This window comes from Xenopus laevis, chromosome 6L (assembly GCF_017654675.1).
Source record: "Xenopus laevis strain J_2021 chromosome 6L, Xenopus_laevis_v10.1, whole genome shotgun sequence".
Lineage (NCBI taxonomy): Eukaryota > Metazoa > Chordata > Amphibia > Anura > Pipidae > Xenopus > Xenopus laevis.
Window position 1 is genome coordinate 11,695,427 of NC_054381.1, and position 14,797 is coordinate 11,710,223.

The window sequence follows — 14,797 nt, forward strand, 5'->3', positions numbered from 1 at the left end:
GTCTTTGTATAGAGCAGCCGTCTATTGGGCCCCGTCCAACAGTTTGAATTATTCTTTCTATTATGAATTAATATGGTCTTTCTTTATTGTGTATGTTGGGAATCAGAAAGTGCCTCTGCCAGCTCAGTTATCGTATACGACTGTCATTTCTGTACCCCAACACACACAACTGAAACAGAGCTCCCCTAATACATCGACCACAATCCTGGCAGGAGAATACTGTGAATGTTTGTTTGACTTCTCTGAACTGTGATTTAAATAGGATAAATTTTGAAGAAAAAAAAAAAAAAGTGGTTTTACCTTCTGACTGTCAGTTTAGGGTGAGCCTTTATCTGGCAGTTTGAGCCTAAAGGGCAACGTTGATATAAAGTTTTTGTCATCATCTTGCCCTAATATCCTTCCATGTTATACCGTGCTTTATGGTGCAACACTATATGTAGGTCCTTTGTCAGCTATTTGCTCCCCCCCCCCCAAAAACCAGATCTTTATAACTCCAGGGATCTGTTCCTTGTCCGTCATCTAAAATGTTGTTGCGCTCATAACGGGTTTCTGGGTATTGTCCACCATTTATTACCCTCATTGGGTCCTTAAAAAAGTTGGGCAGCCTCCTGTGTTCTACTTGAGATATCAACAAATCACAGTTCAGGATGCCGAGTAGTAATTTATGCAAAATCCACGATTGTTTAGTATTTGATGCAAAGCATTATGGGCTGTAAGTTCAGAGACACGCGTTCAGATTCGGGGAGATAAGACGCCCAGTGACAAATCACTTCTTCTTCATCGGGGCGACTAATCTCCCTGAACTGCCTTCCCGCTGGCGGGATGCCACTCGGAACGCTTCGTTTTCAGAAGTTGCCTCATGAGGAAACTTTGGGCGACTTTGGAAAACGAATAGCTCAGAGTGCCATCCCGCCGGCGATTTCGATTCTAGCCGGCGGGGATGTAGTTCAGCATTCAGGACAGGGCAGAACTAGGGGTAGGCAGAGAAGGCACGTGCCTAGGGCGCAAAGCTGAGGGGGCGTCAGGCAAGTACCTGCTCTGCCGCCTACCCTGTGTCCCGTCCCGTCTCTCCCCCGACTGCCGCTGGTGTCTTTATCTTAAATGCGCTTCTGCGCATGTGTGAACACATTTTGCGCATGCGCGCTGGATTGAAGTTTTGTGCATGTGCAGTCGAGCGCGCACTGAGCCAGCGCCGTGGCCCGCCAGGTTGCCTAGGGCGCCTGGCCGGGTTGGCCCGGCTCTGATTCAGGATAATTAGTCGCCCCAAAGAAGAGAAAATTTGTCACCGGGCGCCTAATCTCCCCGAATCTGAGCCTGTGTCTCTGCCCTTAAAGTGACAAGTGTCTCCTATTGGTTCTACATAGAAAGATTTGAATGCTATCCGTTTACCTGGCAATGTAAAATGATGATAAATAAAAAAAAACGACATTTTGGAGGGATTATTTGTTAAGGAATTAGTTTTCTTCTGAAAGCCAATTGCCCCCATTCTCAGGTTCTGACAGTGTATTCCCCCCCCCAATTGCAACTTATTCATTATGACATGCTGGTGTTCATGATGTGGTACTTATTTGGCACTCGTTTTTTTGTAGGGATGCACCCAATCCACTATTTTGGATTCGGCCGAACCCCTGAATCCTTTGCAAAAGATTCGGCCGAATACTGAACCAAATCTGGATCCTAATTTGCATATACAAATTAGGGGTGGGAAGGGAAAAACATTTCTTACTTCCTTGTTTTTTGACAAAGTCACGTGATTCCCCTCCCTGCCCCTAATTTGCATATGCAAATTCGGGTTCGGCAGTGCAGAAGGATTCGGCCAAATCCAAATCCTGCTGAGAAGAGCCGAAATCCCGAAGCGAATCCTGGATTTGGTGCATCCTTAATTTTTTGCAACATTCCTGGGTTATTCTGTTTACTCTACATTTTTGCTTTAGAACGTGATCAAATATCCGCCTTTATAACAATGTGCATTTAACTTATTTGTCTGTGCCAAATAAAAAAGCAAATGGAGATTTATTTTAATTTCAAGGGAAAGAAATCCCCCCCCATTTGTAATAAATATTTTTTATTTCTTGTATAATGACACTTGGATATTTATTGACCCTGCTTGTAATTAACTTATGGTTCTTCCTTCACATTAGCTCTACTTCTGCCACTTTTGTTTTTGTAAATATTGTGATTTATTATTTAATTGCTTTGATTGGAGGGCGGTATTGATTTTTTTGTTTTTTTTCCTCTCTGGACATTTATATATATACAGTATATATTTTTCAAAGCAAAAAAAAAAAACTGCAGCTGCTGTCTGTCATTTCATTAAAGCAATATGAAGAAAATATCCATTACATTTTCAATAAAATTAAAATGAGACTTTTTGTCCTGTAATAGTTTTTTTTATGCAAAATGTCTATCGGTATTTGTTTATGTGAATCTTGGAGGGCAAGAAGCGTTTGGGGGGAAAAGATGAGATATAATATATTTTAAAGGGATATTGTCATGGGGAAAAAAATTTCATTTTTTTTTTCAAAATGAAATGAAATAATAGTGCTGCTCCAGCAGAATTCTGCAAACAGATTTTTTTATATTCAATTTTGAAATCTGACATGGGGCTAGACATTTTGTCAATTTCCCAGCTGCCCCAAGTCATGTGACTTGTGCTCTGATAAACTTCAATCACTCTTTACTGCTGTACTGCAAGTTGGAGTGATATCACCCCCTCCCTTTCCCCCCCAGCAGCCAAACAAAAGAACAATGGGAAGGTAACCAGATAGCAGCTCCCTAACACAAGATAACAGCTGCCTGGTAGATCTAAGAACAACAATCAATAGTAAAAACCCATGTCCCACTGAGACACATTCAGTTACATTGAGAAGGAAAAACAGCAGTCTGCCAGAAAGCATTTCTCTCCTAAAGTGCAGGCACAAGTCACATGACCAGGGGCAGCTGGGAAATTGACAATATGTCTAGCCCCACGTCAGATTTCAAAATTGAATATAAAAAAATCTGTTTGCTCTTTTGAGAAATGGATTTCAGTGCAGAATTCTGCTGGAGCAGCACTATTAACTGATTCATTTTGAAAAAAACATGTTTTCCGATGACAGGATCCCTTTAAAGTGGTTGATCGCCTTTAAATTAACTTTTAGTATTATGTAGAGTGGTATGCTGAGACAACTTGCGATTGGTTTTTATTTGTGGTTTTTTGACTTATTTAGCTTTTTATTCAGTAGCTCTCCAGTTTGCAATGTCAACAATCTCAAAGCTAGGGTCCAAATTCCCCTAGCAACCATGCATTGATTGAATAAGAGACTGGAATATAATTAGGGAGGGTCTGAATAATAAAAAGTAATAAAAGAGTAATAAAAAGTAGCAATAACAAGACATGTGTAGCCTTACAGAGCATTTGTTGTTTAGATGGGGTCAGTGACCCCCATTTGAAATCTGGAAAAAGTCATAAGGCGGCAAATAAGTTATTAAAAAAAAAAAAAAATGAAGAATTAACTGAAAAGTTGCTTGGAATTAAACGTTCTATACATACTAAAAGTCAACTTAAAGGTGACCCCTTTAAAAATGTAACCCTGTGCTTATACTTGCTGGTAGGGGGTGCACTAAATACACACTGATAGTATTTGGCCAGACACTGAATCCCTCCCCCACCCCTTTAAAAAATGAGTCTGCATCATGGACTGGACTTGGATTTAAAAAAAATTATGGAGTAAAAAAAAAAAAAAACTTTCTGCAAAAAAATTAAATTCCAGACTAAATTCACATGATTTATTTTTAATCGTGATAATCAAGGTTTGGATTTGGTTAAATCAAATCGGAGTTCAGCCATTGTAAGAAAGTAGAATCAAAGGAGAAATAGTGTCATTTATTCTGGTCATTTCTCATTCTTGTTCAAAGTCCATACACCCAGGTCTGTTTCACTTGCCAGCCACACGGATATAAGGCCCCCCTTCAATTACAGATTAAAGCCAATAATATTGATCCTTAGGTTGGGGATGACCAGGAAGGGTCTGACGGTCTCCACTTTGCAAACAGCACAGTCAAAAGGCCAAAGACCAAAAACAGAAACCAAAGTTTACTGAATATATTTATTAGCATGCCAAAAGAAGGACTGACAAAAACTCTGCTTCGGGGGAAGTAAAAAAAAAAAAAAAAACACAGTTCCTAGCTAAAGACACCTTTACCACCTTAGGAGATGAGATAACCTACTCCCAATAGACTTCAGATCATTTTGACTATGAACTGCTCTTCTTGGTGCTTCTTCCATTTTCCTTGAAGCAGAAGAAATATTTCATTTCTAAAGCAGTGATCCCCAACCAGTGACTTGTGAGGAACATGTTGGCTGCTCACCAACCTCTTAGATGTTGCTCCCAGTGGCCTCAAAGCAGGAGCTTATTTTTGAATTCCAGGCTTGGCGGCAAGTTTTGTTTGTATAAAAACCAGGTGTACTGCCAAAATGGTTTTAGGTTGACAGTCCACATATGGGCTACCAATAGCCAATCCCAGCCCTTGTCTGGCACCCCCAAGAACATTTTTAATGCTTGCGTGGCTCCCCTACTCCTGAATATAAAAGGTTGGAGACCCCTGTACGAAAAACTGCCATATACCCAGGGCTATTATATAATAACAGTCGTAAGACTTCTTATTCTTAGACGTGTGATCATTTTTTGAAGAGTCATCAGCAGAATGGTCAGCCATGTAAAGACACCAGGTGGGGATCAAGCCCAGAACTTAATCCGCAGCCTTTATTGCTAACATCTGTCTATACACAAGCAATCTCTATCTACTTCCTAAGGGATATTGAAACAACACAATATTGGGGGGTGGAGGTTACTGGAAAAAAAAAAGTTAGTAAGTTTCAATATGTTAAAGTAATGGAATGATCTGCAAATGAAAGCAGCTAGGAGATTGGGAAGAACTTTCATCGTAAGGATGGACAACCTGTGGGTCTCTACATCTTCAAGGTCTGCCGACACCACCCAACAACCAAAGTTGAGCCAATGTCTCCCTGAAAACTTGATTTTCTCTTCATACGAGTCCTACATGTTTAATGTCCTACAGGTGGACTAGATGTACAGTATATTTGTTAGGAAAATGAGTTTGGCATGAGATGAGAAGCTGCACAAGAGGGAAATCTCAGGAATATTGTTTTTCTTAAAGGGATACTGTCATGGGAAAAAACATTTTTTCAAAACGCATCAGTTAATAGTGCTGCTCTAGCAGAATTCTGCACTGAAATCCATTTCTCAAAAGAGCAAACAGATTTTTTTATATTCAATTTTGAAATCTGACACGGGGCTAGACATTTTGTCAATTTCCCAGCTGCCCCTGGTCATGTGACTTGTGCCTGCACTTTAGGAGAGAAATGCTTTCTGGCAGGCTGCTGTTTTTCCTTCTCAATGTAACTGAATGTGTCTCAGTGGGACATGGGTTTTTACTATTGAGTGCTGTTCTTAGATCTACCAGGCAGCGGTTATCTTGTGTTAGGGATCTGCCATCTGGTTACCTTCCCACTGTTCTTTTGTTTGGCTGCTGGGGGGAAAAAGGGAGGGGGTGATATCACTCCAACTTGCAGTACAGCAGTAAAGAGTGATTGAAGTTTATCAGAGCACAAGTCACATGACTTCGGGCAGCTGAAATTGACAATATGTCTAGCCCCATGTCAAATTTCAAAATTGAATATAAAAAAATCTGTTTGCTCTTTTGAGAAATGGATTTCAGTGCAGAATTCTGCTGGAGCAGCACTATTAACTGATTCATTTTGAAAAAAATGTTTTTTCCCATGACAGTATCCCTTTAAAGTGCCCCAAGTGGCTGTCATATCTAAAATACTGTAAGATCTTGACCATCGGCAGCTTCAACCCATTTATAACCACCTTAAAAAGCTGTTCATCTCATAATACTCAATCCTCTTTGTCTAATAACCTATAACGGGGGTCCCACACTTTTCTTACCCATGAGTCGCATTCAAATGTTAAAAGAGTTGGGAAGCAACCCAAGCATGAACAAAAGGGCCAAATAAGGGCTGTGATTGGCTCTTTGGTGGACTGGATTTGAAGAGCACAAAGCAGCAAAGGAAACCAGCTTTTTGATGAAGTGGCGGGAAGCCACGAAACGCGTAGAACGGGCAGCCCTTATTATGTCTGGGTCTGCTGTTTTTGGATTTTAATGATGACCAAAAAATTTCTATTTTTTAATGAATGGACGCTGGCTTCCCGTTGTGCTCTGTGCTCTTCAACTCTTGTATGAATATCAGCTGTGTGGGATCGCGGCTTGCGTGCAACACATTGGAGCTTTGCAGGTGTCAGTAAGTGCTCCCACTATTTGTATAGTCCTCGACTTTGCTATTCGGTGTAGAGCACTACAGTGGGTTGGGTACCCTTACCCAAAAAAACCTGCGGTACCCTTCGGGTAGACATTCCGGGTGCGGATATAGACACGGGTCGGCAGTTCTGCGGGTTTGCGGGTCTTCTCAATATCGATTTTTACTCCTTTTTTCTCATCACGCCTTCTTCCGATGATGTCACTTCCCGGTTTACAATGACAGCACTTCCTGATTCTTGATGGTCAGCGGGTCACAGGTCCGGGTTGCAGATAAGGTACTTGTGGGTCCAAGCGGGTTTGCGGGTACGGGTTGCGGATTGCAGGTTGCAGGTACGGGTCGGGTATGCGTTCCAAAAAATGGACCTGCGCAGGACTCTAATTTGGTGGACTGGAAGCCTACAAGATAGACTGTTTGGCAGTACAACTGGACTTTATGCAACAAAACCAGGAATTGAAAAACAATCACCTGCTTTGAGGCCACTGAGAGCAACATCCAAGAAGTTGATGAACATGTTCCTCACGAGCCACTGGTTGGGGATCACTGCTTTAGAAACCAATTATTTCTTCTGGTTGACGGAAAGTGGAAGAAACACCAGAAGTAGTTAATAGTCAAAAGGATCTGAAGTCGTGTTGCTCACGAGCCACCGGTTGGGGGTCACTGACATATATCATCCAATGAGATGTTGGCTTTGGAACAGTAGACCAGTAAATGGCACCTTCAGATTGGTTGTTCCCTAGGGGAAGTATTACACAATATATTGGAGGGCATGGGATCTGATAAAACATTTATACTGAGAGAAAGGGAATTGTATTGGGGAAGTTGTGTCCTGGGAAGCTGTTAGGGAGCACGTGAGTGTGAGTGGCACAAGGTGACCTGTGTGGGAGACGCTGGCATTCCATGGCGTGTGTTTCTCGGGGCTATATTTGGTAGCACAGTAATTGCAGTGATTTAGTAACAATATCAGCTTTATGTCAAATGTGGAAATTATGCAAATCCGAGATCTCATTCAAAGAGGCGCTCTTGTTTTCTACATTAAAGGCTCCAATGTACATCATAACACAGATTTAAAGGGAAACTGCTATTAACGACTCCTTTTTATTTGAAGCTTATGTACTAAGGTTTGCATTTTTACCCACCAGCACTTGTAGTAACGTCGGAAAGTGTCACATTGTGACCAAGTTACAGTCACTTTTGAGCCTGGACATAAAGAGAACTCCTGTTCTGATGTCGGCAACATGGGCATCTTTGCTTAAATACAGAGGCCGTTGGACTGCAGCTTTTGCAGACATTTGTGCCATTAGGCTAATATCAGATATAGCATTTTTAACAATGGCAGGGAAAATTGCCAACACTGCTTTAAAGGAGAACTAAATCCTAAAAATATATAAGACTAAAAATTCCATATTTTATTTACTGAACTTATTGCACGAGGCTAAAGTTTGAGCTTGTCAATAGCAGCAATGATCCAGGACTTCAGACTTGTCACAGGGGGTCACCATCTTGGAAAGTGTCTGTAACACTCACATGCTCAGTGGGCTCTGATTGGCTGTTGAGAAGCTAAGCTTAGGGGTCGTCGCTAATTATCCAGCAGAAAATGAGCTTCCCCTGTAATATAAGCTGATGCTACAGGTTTGCAGATTATTAAATTCTGATGCTAATTGCACTGGTTTCTGTGCTGCCATGTAGTAATTATCTGTATTAATTACTTATCAGCCTTATATTGTGACATTTCTATTCTATGTGTACTGTATATTGTGAGTGGGTCCCTAAGCTCAGTAAGTGACAGCAGCACAGAGCACGTGCAGTGAATCAGCAGAAAAGAAGATGGGGAGCTACTGGGGCATCTTTGGAGACACAGATCTTTACTGCTAAAGGGCTGTGGTTGCCTTGGGCTGGTACAGAAGCACAAAACATAACATTTCTAGCTACTTCTTTAGTTAGGCTTTACTTATCCTTTTAGCGGCCTGTTCTTCATGTTATGAAATGTAATGGCATCTGCATGTCACTCCATACAAGAGGTAGATTGAGCCCAATAATGAACACTTAAGGCTAAAATGCACCCTTCTTGCACAGTGACAAGTGGAGGCCATTGAAGACAGTTTTGTGGTCTTTACCAGCTCCATTTCTATTGCTGGTGGAGAAGACACCATGGTATCGTCATGGGTGCCCCTCACCTGCCTTCACCCGTAGAGCTCCTTGTGCCTGATCCAATTGGCTGTTGGAGAGAATTGTACATCATCATTGGTCAAGTTGATCAACAACGTTACTGCTGCCATCTTCTTCTACACTCACCATTGTACCCTACCGATTCCATGTTTCCCTTGCTTTGTCATCATTCCTGCTCCTCAGGGGCCCCACGGTAGTTCTCTAAATATTCCACCTCCAAAGACCCATCAACGGTACATGATTTATATATATATATAATACACAAAAGCCATGAATATCCGGTAAATTATATCCTTATAAACGGTGAGTAGTGATGTCATCAGTTATAAACGGTGAGTTCTGATGTCATTTCTGTCACATGACTCACTGAAACTTGTATATTATAATAAATAAAGTACCCCCAGTTGTAAATTATAAGGATATTAGAAGTTACCTCGGAGTTCCATGACCTGTATAAAAACACTCGGCCTTCGGCCTCATGTTTTTATATGGTCATGAAACTCCTCGGTAACTTATAATATCCTTATAATTTACAAGAGGGGGTACTTTATTGACTATATATTCCACTTGCACCATACACAGTCTACTACAACTCCCTGCCAAGGCTGCTGGGAATTATAATTGAGCAGCTTTATCTGCTCAGGGACACACGGAAGGTGCTCGGCCATTCATTTCTTCTCTAATGAACACAGATTTACGGCAGCTTTTTGTCACATGGAAGATCCTATAAAATATTCAGAGGTAGAGCTCAAGTGCCCGATAAATACAAGAAAGAAAATCAGCTTTTCTCTAATGAGAAGCCGGTGGTTGGGCTGCAGTCGCCCTGTTTTTAAGGAAGAAGAGCTCTTACATTTCTAAAGTGCTTCCTCCCATCTCCCCAGAGTCTCGCCGGCTGCTGCTTCAAAGGGAAAACATTTTTCTCCTCTTGCATTTCCTCCGCTGTGAAATGTAGAATCCATTAGTATCTGCGTGTCTTTGTACTGAACATGTAACAGGGACACGGAGGAAACAGGCGTGATCAAAAACACCTGTAGCTTTCGCCCATTGCTCGTAATGTCTGTGATCCTATGAGCTTCCATATGAAAGTAGTGGAAAATATCACAAGGCAACTTCCCTTGGTGAATGGTGCAAGTGAGGAGTCCTAGTGATGGGCGAATTTATTCGCTAGGCGCTAATATGTGGCGAATTTCCGCATTCCGCCACTGGCAAATAAATATGCAAATTTGCTGCGAAAATTCGCCAGCGTCGGCAATTTAACAGATGCCCGTTAAAGTTTAATGGGCGCCGGCGTCAACTTTGATGCTGGCGCCCATTTTTTTGCCGGAGAATTGTCAACGGCTTCAAAATCTGCGTTTCGTTAATTGTTCGCCAGTTACGTGAATTTCGGGGCAAATTCGGGCCAAAGCGTCACAGGACAAATTCGCCCATCAGAGGCCCATCCTCATACTGAAATAAGAAACTTTCTAAATACAATCAATTAAAAATTCTGCATTGTTTCTGAAATAATCAAGTTTATAGTCACTATTCCTCTCTCAGCACTTAGAGCTCAGTCAAATAAATGATTCCTGTACAAACAAAATCTAACAAAATAACTGCCTTTTGCACAAATCCTGCATGTAGAGAGACATGATGTCTGGTGAGTTTAGTAGAGTGAGCTCTAATACATCTTCTAGGCAAAAGGAGCCCCCTATAAGATATAATGGATCTAACTGTCAATGAATATCTGACACCCAACTGCTGCATGAAGAGAGAATGAAGAGAAACAGATGCTGAGAGAGAGAATTAGTGAAGATAAACTTGATTATTTCAGAAACCATGCAGAATATTTAATTGATTGTATTTAGAAAGTTTATTATTTCAGTATGCTAAAGCTTATATTAAATTTTTATGTTTGCGATACTTCCCCTTTAATGTGGTGCCAAAGTGCCCCCCATGGTAGACTTTAATATAAATCCCATGGGAAGCCCCTGAATAAGTAAATATCCGTGCTCACTTCTAGGCTCCTATTCTATGACAAGCGCTGACACCAGTTCTTCTGGGGCAAATAGTTTACAGGGGGCGCAATGGGTGGCAAGTTGGCAGCACCTTTTCAGAGAACAAGTGAACAGTATCTTCTAAATATACAGAATATTGTAGGATTTATGTGCAGAAGCCATTGACCTGGGCACAACAGTAGCTCTCAGGGATGATTATCTGCACCCGTTTTGCAGTCACATTCTGCACCATGAATTAGATTAAAAATTGTGCCTCTGAAGGATGAGCAAGGTGCAAATGCTCCCCTTCTTTTTTGCTCTTTGCACCCTGTCCTACATATGGGAAATCTCTTGTGTGTTTAGTCTTTGAGCCAAGATACTGCAGGGCCAGTGACATAACTAGATCCCCATCCTCCCACCCACTTCCTGTCCTGCATCAGCCCGCCCATGTCCCACCTCCACCCCGCCCACTCCCCACCCACTCCACTCCCATCCAACTTCCCTCTGAGGGGTAAGTAAAACATTAGGGGCATTTTCACGGGGTAACACTTAGGCTGGGGGGAGGAGGGTCTATGTAGGGTAGGGGGTTAGGGTTTTTTAACGTTAGGGTTGAATTCTCCTTTAAATCCACCCTTTAAAAGCACCCTCATAATTTAATTCACATCCTACGTGGCTTTTTAGGGCTCTTACACACGGGCGGTTTTTCCTGCGCTCCCTTCTACCGTTCAGCCTCAGGAGTAGACGCACTCAGTTATTGTGAAGGGGGCTGTACTCACACATGTATGTGCCGAACGCCGGTGAAATGCAACATGCTACGTCCCAACCTGCATTTGGCGCTTACATGCGTCTGTGTGAGTACAGCCCCCTTCACAATAACTGAGTGCGTCTACTCCCCTGCGGCTGAAAGAAAGAAAGCGCAACACAAGGGAGCGCAGGAAAAACCGCCCGTGTGTAAGAACCCTGAGTGTTTAGTTCAGATGCATTGCTGCGGAATCCATACAGATGCATTGTTGCACTGATTTCTGAGCCGCCATGCAGCATGCAATCTTAATGATTTAAGCCTAAATAGCATGCAGATTCTGTCTGATTCTAATGGGGCTCTATTAGTGTTAAATACAGTGCAGAATAATAATAATATCATTATATACAGTACAATGCAAAGCTATTCCTATAGTTAATGGTTACATGGGATCCGGCTGCTGCAAAACAACACTGTGTATCCGTATAGCAAATATGTGGTTAATAATGCACCCGGCCCATGTAATTAAATCCAGCCGGAGCCACGATGAGTCCCACAATCTCCCCACTGGGCGCTGTGATGTCAGTGCACTGACCTTGCCTTCTGCTTCACATTAATGGAGACTTATTGAATTACCGCTCTACCTCTGTAACCAGACAACAGCCCTCCTCTACCTGAATAAAACATAGGCATCTGGATTTGCCCTGGTGTTTTGCACTTAAATGCTAAAGCAGAAAGATTATTGCTGCATTAAAGGGGAACTACACCCCCATTAATAAAGCAACAATGACATTTCTCCCTAATTCCCTACTTCTAAGCAGCATCCCAATAAACGTTCCTTACAGAGGTAAATGTTATTTGCAAATGTAATTGCTATTGAGAGTGCCGTTCTCTGCACTGCTGGTTGTGACTCATAAACACAAATGGACTACATGAATATCAGATAAAAGCTTCCATTTACAGTAACAGGGAACTGAGCGCCCACATCTAAACTTAAATCATGTGCTTCAGGGTTTTTTTTTCTGACAGTAGTTCCCCAAATAATATAAACAAGTTACTGTTATGTCAGTGCATGTGACCTGCTGCCTTGGGCCATGGGAGTTGGTTCCCTGCCAATGAATGTTCCCCTTTCTTTCCCCGAAATTATTTAAAAAAATTATATTAGGGTTTAGATCTAAGAAAAATGCATGTCAAAGGAAAATGTCCTTTAACAAGAACAGTCGGAAGATGGTGGTTGGACATTGATGAAACAGGTGAAAGGATTCGATGTTGATTTGCAGGCAACTAAATTCCAATTATCATTATCAAGCAGTTTTTCCCCTGCCATTGGCAGAATTGCTGGTAGTCAGCAGTGGTGTAACTATGAGGTGCCGGGCCCCTGGCAAAAAGTGTTCAGAGGGGCCAGGCAGGGCTGGGCCAAGGTATTTTGGCACCCTAGGCAAGGGCTTTAATCAGTGCCCCCCCACCTGGTCCTACATTACCATTTCCCACCTTACCATTCATATTGCCCCCTGTACCTGTGCCAGTAGCCATTATGTTGCCCCCATTTGTACCTGTGCAGACGGCAGTCAATCCCTCAGATTGCCCCCCAATCTGTACCTGTGCCAGCATAAGACAAAACGTCCATCATAGCGTTACCCCCAGTCTGTAATTATGCCAGCGGCAACCAAAAAATCCATCATATTGCCCCTAATTTTTACCTGTGCCAGCAGAAGCCAAAAATCCATCATAATGCCCCAAACATGTGTACCTGTTCCAGCAGCAGCCAAGCCCTCATATTGCCCCCAATCTGTACTTGTGCCAGCAACAGCCAGAAAATCCACAATATTGCCTCCAAATATGTGCTTGTGCAAGCAGGAGCAAAAAAGGGGGGTTGGAATCGGTGGTTTATAAAATTGAAAAACTATTAAAGGCCAAGAAAACCAGGGTTAAAAAAAAGATAACAAAAGCCCCTTAAAAGTGCGCCTCCCATCATGATTGCGCCCTAGGCGGGCGCCTACTCTTCCTACCCCTAGTTCCGGCCCTGGGGCCAGGACTTTACCCCCCGCATGCCTGTCCGCTCACTCCCAGGTAGGAGAGTTGGGATGGGGGAAGTGATAAGGACCGGTCGGACTGGGCCAATGGGACACTGGGAACCTGCCCCACCACCTGCTGCCTGACTTTGGGCACTCCAGTCCCCCGTCATGGCCACAAGTATGGAGTAAAAGGCACAGCTAGGGTTGCCACCTTTTCTGGAAAAAAATACCGGACTTCCTATATATTTATCTTTTTTCCCTATTAATAACATTGGGGTCAGCCATCATTTTTACTGGCCAGGCAGGCAAAATACCGGCCAGGTGGCAACCCTAGGCTCAGTGTGCCAGGGAGGTTGAAGCTGGTAGTGGGTTTGACGAATTTTCAGCTGGGTTTGAGGTCCAACAATGGAGCTGCAGCTGATGACGTGGGTGGAAAAAAAGGGGAAGGTATAACTAGGGTTGCCACACGACTGGTATTTTAAAAATGACAGTTGATCCCAATGTTATTAATAGAGAAAAAAAGATAAATATATAGGAAGGCCGGTATTTTTTCCCAAAAATGTGGCAACGTAAGGGGGGCATTTTTTCCCCCTGAAATATCTCCTTTCGTGGCCAGAGAGGTCGCTCGTCTCTATTCTAGACTCCAGTTCTGGCCCATGAGGGATAAAGAAGAGAGCTCCAGTCTCCCTGTAGTTCCCTGAGTCAGACACGTTCACTTTACATGTATCTATTGGCTCCATCAACAACCCCCCCCCCCAGGAGGCAACTGGTTTGGATGTTTCTGGTCACAAGAGGCAAAATAAATGGGTTTGTTTGTCCTGATCAAAGGTCTGTGCTCAAGGGGCAGTGTAGGAACAGCCTTGGGCCCCTGGGAGAAATCAGAGGTGCTGAGAAGTAGCGTCTCTATATTAAGGGTGGCCTGTCCGTTCCTGAAGTCTATAGTAATGCACGAGATATAACTGGGGAATTGTGTGCCGAGTAAAGTAAGATGTACCAGGGAAGAGGCTGTAACTATTTATGTATATAAACCTGCGGCCCCTCACTGGGGCACATTTATTAAAGTGATTTCGACACCTCTGAGCTAATTACAACGTCATACCTCCCAACATTTTGGAATTAAAAAGAGGGAAATAAAATTTTTTTGCACGAAGAACAGCTACATTTTGACCACGCCCCTTTCTGTGGCCACACCCCCTAATTACCATGTTAATTTTACAAAATTTGGCAGGTTATGAAAGTTTGAAAATATTTCTCCTTATCTAAACTGTTTTATTGTGTCTTAAAATTGTTAGAAAGTATCTTATTTGCACCTGTTAGCTGTTCTGGGCTCTCTGCTAAAAGCCAATTAAGTGAGAAATTTTGTTTCATTTTCTGGCTGTTCAGTGCAGAGAAAATAGGGATTTTCCAGTACAAATGAGGGACTGCGGGTTGAGCTGTCAAAAGAGGGACTGTCCCTCCAAAAAAGGGACAGTTGGGAGGTATGCAACGTTGTAGTCCCCAAAGACTACACTTCTCCTTGCAGTCAGCCTTTTCTGTGTTCTTCGTAGTGTCAAGGCCCGAATTGCTTTGTAGTCTGAAG